The sequence below is a fragment of the Rutilus rutilus genome (genome assembly GCF_951802725.1).
Source record: "Rutilus rutilus genome assembly, chromosome: 18".
Taxonomy (NCBI): Eukaryota; Metazoa; Chordata; class Actinopteri; order Cypriniformes; family Leuciscidae; genus Rutilus; species Rutilus rutilus.
In genome coordinates, this window is record NC_140231.1 from 14,304,784 (window position 1) to 14,311,848 (window position 7,065).

At 38.4% G+C, this 7,065-nt stretch overlaps 1 protein-coding gene across 1 annotated transcript in view; it reads right to left on the reverse strand.

Moving 5' to 3' along the window:
- The window catches only part of taok1b (TAO kinase 1b), a 35,401-nt gene extending 34,239 nt beyond the window's left edge, over positions 1-1,162 (reverse strand). The window contains exon 1 of the mRNA XM_084387478.1: positions 565-1,162. The gene's annotated coding sequence lies outside the window, so the exon portion shown is untranslated. The remainder of the gene's footprint in view (positions 1-564) is intronic.
- Positions 1,163-7,065: the final 5,903 nt, after the last annotated feature.

The following is a 7,065-nucleotide window of genomic DNA, read 5'->3' on the forward strand; positions in this document are numbered from 1 at the left end:
TATTATTACTGACAAACTGAGTTAAAAAAAAACGAATGCTAAATCAAAAAAATACATTTCATTGGAAAAAAATCATCATGTTTGCCCTCATCTATTGGTTTAATCCTTAATCCTTCAAAGAAGGGCACAAGTTTGCCAAGATTAAACATTTGGCAAGTTAGCTAAAGACTAATTGAGCAGTCCATTCGACATTGAGTTTTATGAATGCTAAAGTAGTTTCACCTAAATAAATCAAGTTAGTTAAACCTGCAGGCTGGCACAAATAAAGCTGCCATTACCTAACCAGCAACAAAACTCTCTCACATTAGTGACACCGGCTATTTGAAAGAAGACTCATTTAAATAGGGTATATTTTCAGTTTGGCTGTTCCACAGTATTAAACAACGTGAAAAGTTATAGACCAGAACCCAACTTAGCTATATTAGCCACATATTAGCTGAGCAGTTCGTGGAATGTTAGCCAACTTCATACGACGACAAAATAACGACACAACCGCAACGAGACATCTGTAAGGTCCTGACAAGAATAGATAAACGGCTCGTTTGAGGGTGTAGTTGAACTCACCCGTCCACCAGGCCAGGTTTGATTGGACTCCAGGAGAAATCCTCAGCGTGCTAATGTGGCTAACGTAGCCCACACCAGCAATCCTGGGAGGAACAGTTAGTGAGAATTCAGGAGAAACGTGTAAACAAATTCTCTTCTTGTTTATTCCTTTGGACCTTCGGCAGCTCGTATAGTTGAGACGAGTCGGTGTATTTACAATATCCAGGCCGTCCGGGCTGACAGTGTCGAAGGTGATGACTCACAGGGAATATAAACTAAATCAGCTGTGGCCAGTTTACAGCTAACTCTCCACTCCCAGTCAGTCACTTCCAAAAAAATGGCGGCGGGTAGTTTTCACCTCCTTCCCTTCGTGGAAAACACGGGAGAAATGCTGTGGGTGGCTCTTTAAACAACACCACGGGCGCTCTCTGTATCCACCCGAGATATGACAGCCCTTCAATGTCGCCTCGGCCGTAAAAGTTGTTCATGCGTGGCCCGTCTGTCTTGTGGCCGGGCAGTGATTTTCATCTCTCTACTCTCTCTCTCTCTCACCTCACTCTCTCTGCTCCTAACCTTACTGCAATCCAACCAGCACAGAGGCGATGTTCGATTCGTGAACGAATCGTTCTTTTGAATCGGGTCTTTTGAATCGGATCAACCGATTAAACTAGTTGTTCACGAATCTGGCTGAATCTGTCAGAGCGGATCTCAAGTCATATTGAAATGATGGAGCAATAAATATAACCTATGTAAAACGTTGTAGCCTACAATTGTTAACTGTAATTGTAAAATTAGATAAAATGTACACAAACAAATAGCTACAGTTTACAAAATTATTTGTGAGTAATTTACATTTATTAATAAATGTAATTTATTCATTCAAATCTGCAAGCTATACAAGTTAATAGCCGATTTACAGAAAAGTTTAGGTGCAGTCACAAAATCTGCGAGGGGAAATTTGCTAAATTCCAGATTGAGTGAATTCCTATGAACGAATTTCACGAATGAAAATTCACTGAACAATGGTAAATATAAATTTCTCCTGCGAAAATGTTAAGCAAAATTTCACTTCAGCCATTTCAATGGACCCTTTTCACGGAATATGATAATGCTGCGTTTCCAGAGTTATCAACATCGCAAATCTAGAAAAGTCTTTCTCTTTTTTGACTGCTGTAATCAATCTCTCTCTATATTTGTTTTTGCGGGTGGCTTTATTGGTAAGTTTTAGAGTAGGCTAGCCCTAGGCTATGTTACGCTGGGATCTGAATTGCTCAAAAAAACCGATTTGTGGGAATGAGTCAGACTTCACATAGTGTGAAGCATTCACAACAGGCTGGGCGCGGTCAAAAGAAGTAGCCTACCAAGTTGTAAGGTGTCTTTTTCAGTAGGCTGTTACTAAACTAAATGATTTATTACAGAATCGTCATTGACATGGAATCACAGAAGGCTAAGGTAAAAAGCTCTGAGCAGTTAATCTATCCATTAACAAACCAGTATGTTTCCAAATCAATATTATAACTTTAATCAATATGCCCCAAGCCCATTAGACATTACTTTCTCTTTCTGCATGAAATGTTTGGTTGTGTATAGAACAGAGGACTCCTTCGGTGTTTTTATCCTTGGTGAGAGTGAGAGACTGTGCAGTTGTAGTGTGCTGAGCTTCTTAGCTGATTAACATGTAACTTTAGGCTTGGTTTCCACATATAGCTCTAAGCCACCTGCCGGTCATCAAATTTATATGTTCCCACACTGCCCAGATAATAACCCACTCAAAGAACCAAACCCGAGAAGCATTGCTTTTCTGTTTCCTTCTGCTTCACCGTACACTAAATGTGGCATGACAAGTATCCATACCTATATGGAAAACATGCCCAGACTGTCTCATAACTGTGAAAGACAGGCAAAACTGGTTTTATGGTTAACTCTAGATCTGTTGTGATTGACACAGATGGGCACACATCCTTGTCTTTATTGTTGACAGGCTTTTTTGTGTGTTAAAGCAGCCTGTACTCATTATATATATATTTCTGGCATAGATTCAACAAGGTGCTGGAGATTTTGGTCCATATTGACATGATACTGTAGCATCACGCAGTTGCTGCAGATTTGTCTGATGTGAGTCTCTCATTCCACCACATCCCAAAGGTGCTCTAATGGAATGAGATTTAGTGACTGTGGAGGCCATTTGAGTTGTGAACTTATAGTCATGTTCAAGAAACCAGTTTGAGATGATTTGAGCTTTGTGACATGCTGCGTTATCCTGCTGGAAATGGACATGGTCAGCAACAATACTCAGGTAAGCTGTGGCATTTAAACTATGCTCAATTGTTACAAAGAGGCCCAAAGTGTGCCAACAAAATATCCCCACCACACCACAAGCACCAGCCTGAACCGTTGATACAAGGCAGGATGGATCCATGCTTTCATATTGTTTACGCCAAATTCTGACCCTACCATCTGAATGTTGCAGCAGAAATCAAGACTCATCAGAACAGGCAACCTTTTTTCAATCTTCTATTGTCTAATTTTGGTGAGCCCGTGTGAATTTTAGCCTCAGTTTGACAGGAGTGACACCGGTGTGTCTTCTGCTGCTGTAGTCCATCTACTTCAGGGTTCGACATGATGTGTGTTCAGAGATGCTCTTCTGCAGACCTCAGTTGTAACGAGTGGTTATTTGAGTTACTGTTGCCTTTCTATCAGCTCGAACCTGTCTGGCCATTCTCCTCTGACCTCTGGCATCAACAAGGCAATTTCGCCCACAGAACTTCCACTCACTGGGAATTTTGTCTTATTCTGTCCATTCTCTGTAAACCCTATGATGGTTGTGCATGCCGTGAAAATCCCAATAAATCTTCTGAAAATGAGCCCATCTGCAACAACCATGCCACGTTCAAAGTCACTTCAATCACCTTTCTTCCCATTCTAAATAGTCTTTTTTTATTTCTTTCCACATTTGTTGCTTTATAGCTTCAACATTTGTACCTTTGATATTGTTTTTAATAAGAAAAAAAAACTATTCACTTTAAGACAATGATTATGTTATACAATATTATATCTGTATTTTTTTGTCTGTATAAGGTGTTTGACAGATTGAGGTCATAAAAAATCCAGTGAGAAGATATAATAAGCTTCTTGGTTTATTTCTGATGTAATTCTTTTTTTAACAGCAACTGACAATGAATAAGTGAGTGTGATAAATGTGATAAATGTAAAATGTGAACTCTAGAGAACGCTAAATACACCAAAGCATTCTGAGCTTTGGGGTAAAAAAAAAAATGGATATAGGCAGATTGTTATTTGTCATACACTGATATAATATATTTCTCTTCCGTATGATGCTAAAACTGCTCTGAACTTCAAGTAAATTCATAACTCAGAGGGAATAGGTAGATCGTTATGATTCTGGGAGATTTACTTTTACTTATTTATATATAGATAGATAGATAGATAGAAATGTGTAGATGCATATTGTAGATATTTTATATGAAAAAATTGACTTGTGGAGTATAACAAAAAATGACAGGTGGCATTCTAGCTGGTGGCAAATATAGTATATTTATTTTATAGTATATATTTGATTAGTGACCTACACATAGCGCAGCATCTACAATATTTCTGATTTACTTTATTAATGTAAATCTAATTGTGCAACACCTTATTGCATCACCTAGAGTTGTTTGACACATTGAACTCACTTCACACAGATTACATCTGGCAAACACTTCCCATTAGGAAATAAGAATAATGATTGGAGAGATAACCTCAAAAATAGTATAACACAAAGAGAAAGACAGTCAGCAGAGTAGAAAGGTTGAGGAGAAAGGCATGTCTTGAGTTTTTGCTGGCCCATACCATTTGTAATTGGCAAAGGCCTCACTGGTGTGAAATGGTAATAAAATGACCTCAGCCCTAAGCTTGTAAAAAGATGATATCTGGAACAGTTTGAGAACAGTTTCCACAGTATTTTTAGTATTTCAAACTACAATATTGTGTGTGTTACAAAGGTACACTTTTATGCAAACAAAAGCATGATGTTTGTGCTGTCCATCAGATCAATATAGAGAATCTGAGTGTTATCAATCCCACCTGTTTACAAACACCTCCACTGGCTATCACTGTCATAAATAACAGCTGACCCTTATTCTATCATCTGCATCTGTAGTTCAGTGAGGATTAATGGTTGCTGACATTGCAGATAACAGTATATCAAGTTCTATTGACTGCCTAGCTATCACCTCTTATGTAACCGCTTAAATTGCTATAGAGGATGTCTTGGGATTAATGTAATAGGCTTATTACATTATTCATTATTTTAAGCATATAGCTAATAGATTTTTCATGTCAGATTTAACCTAATATGGTTTCAAATAAAAGTTGACATAAAAGCAGACATAAAAAAAAATGACATAAAAGCAGATCATCATTCATTCATTCATTCAGAATCAGCGCTGTTGCTGCTGCGGTGTGTCACGTGACAAGCAATGACGCGTCACCAGTTCAAAGCCTGTTTTATACTTCTGCGTCGAACTGCCGCCGTAGCTACGTCGTAGGCTGTGTGTAGCGCGCGTACCCTTCGGCGTACCCTGACGTGCACCTCTCCAAAAATGTAACAACGCGTCAATTCTACGCGGACACAAGCGCTGTGATTGGTCTGCCAGAACCCCTCCCTCGGGGTTTCATGCTCCCCAGGTGCGCGTCAACGCGGACAACGACACAGATTTAAAACCAACACGTTGCCTACGGCGTATAGGCTCCGGCGTATGTCCGACGCAGAAGTATTATAGGCCTCATTATACTTCTGCGTCTTTGTTGTTCTGTTTTCTTTCAGGATCAAAAATACAACAAATGAAAGCGTTTATCTGTATTTCCTACTGATGAGAACTATGCATATACATTCATAAATCAGTCAATTTTGTATGTTATTATGAGATATTTTATTCTAATGTGATCAGTGACTCAAGCACTGATGGACCAAAGAGCGCGCATTTTGACATTTGCAGTAAAAACTTGAAATATAAATTCTCAGAAAATGCATTTAATAGCAATATATTGAAACGTCTGTTTATATACTACATTAATAAAGGAGTCCAGACATTGGAAAAATATCAGTCCACATGCGTTTTATATTTAATATGAGGGAAATAGACATGCATGCATGCGTGACACAAAAAATCTTTAACTTTTAGGAAGCAAAATATTTTTTAGTAATTCTGTCAATTACATTAAAGGGATAGTTCACCCAAAAATGAAAATTCTGTCATCATTTACTCACCCTCAAGTTGTTCTAAACCTGTATGAGTTTCTTTGTTCTGCTGAACACAAAGGAAGATATTTGGAAGAATGTTTTAATCAAACAGATCTCGGTCCCCATTGACTTCCATAGTAGGAAAACATATATACTATGGTAGTCAATGGGGACCGAGATCTGTTTGGTTACAAACATTCTTCCAAATATCTTCCTTAGTGTTCAGCAGAACAAAGAAACTCATACAGGTTTGAAACAACTTGAGGGTGCGTAAATGATGACAGAATTTTCATTTTTGGGTGAACTATCCCTTTAAGGTTATTACATTGTCTGCTATATATTTGCTTCTTATTTATTAAATACGGGCAATTGATTGATCATAAAACATTGATCAAAATTAAGATACAATTTATACAAAACGAAAATCTTTTAAAAAGAGTTTTCTATAAAAAAACTTTAATGAAGTCGTCAAAATCATGTTTTACCAAAAACAGCGCCATTGCCAAGAGGGCGCCAGCGCCTCTGCCTTTCAGCGCCTCTGCCTCGCGAGTGGATGATAGCCCTGAAGACGCCTAGCAATGATATACCTTTAGTGGAAGTATACCTTTAGTTAAGTTGTACCTTAAGTGTCTTTGTAGCGCGCTAATGTTATCGGAAAATGCAGCCCAGGTATGATGCGTAATGGAGATTCCAAAGCGCTCTTCTTTGGTCAGAACCACGGAGAGCGATCGCGGATAGGTCTGTCCTATGCACCGAAACTTTTAACAATGCAACAAAATATTTAAAGAGCATCACGCTATTAAAATTATGTATACGCACTGATATAACAGTAGGCTATATTAGTCAATATTTTTTTTACGTTTTTAATTTAAGGCCCACCCAAAATTGGTCTGGCCCATCCAAAACTGGAATCCTGGCGCCGTGCCTGGGCCACAGCTGTGCGTAACGCCCACATACGTGAAGTGAACGAGCTGTCCGGTACTGTCTGAAATGGTTAACTCTGTGGCGATGCATGTGCAAAACAGATTTAACTAATCATAAAGTCAATCAGGATACATAACACAGACCTACACTAACCCCCCCCCCACACACACACCCCCAAGAATCCCACAATATGTTTTTATCTTCAAAACCAAAGTCACTAATTATTCATATATTATCTCATATGGATCTCCCCGTATAATGGAGTACAAGTTAACACAAAATAGAAGCTTAAAGCAAGAATTTAGCACTATTACTATATATTTATATTACATATCAGATCCATGTCTCAATCC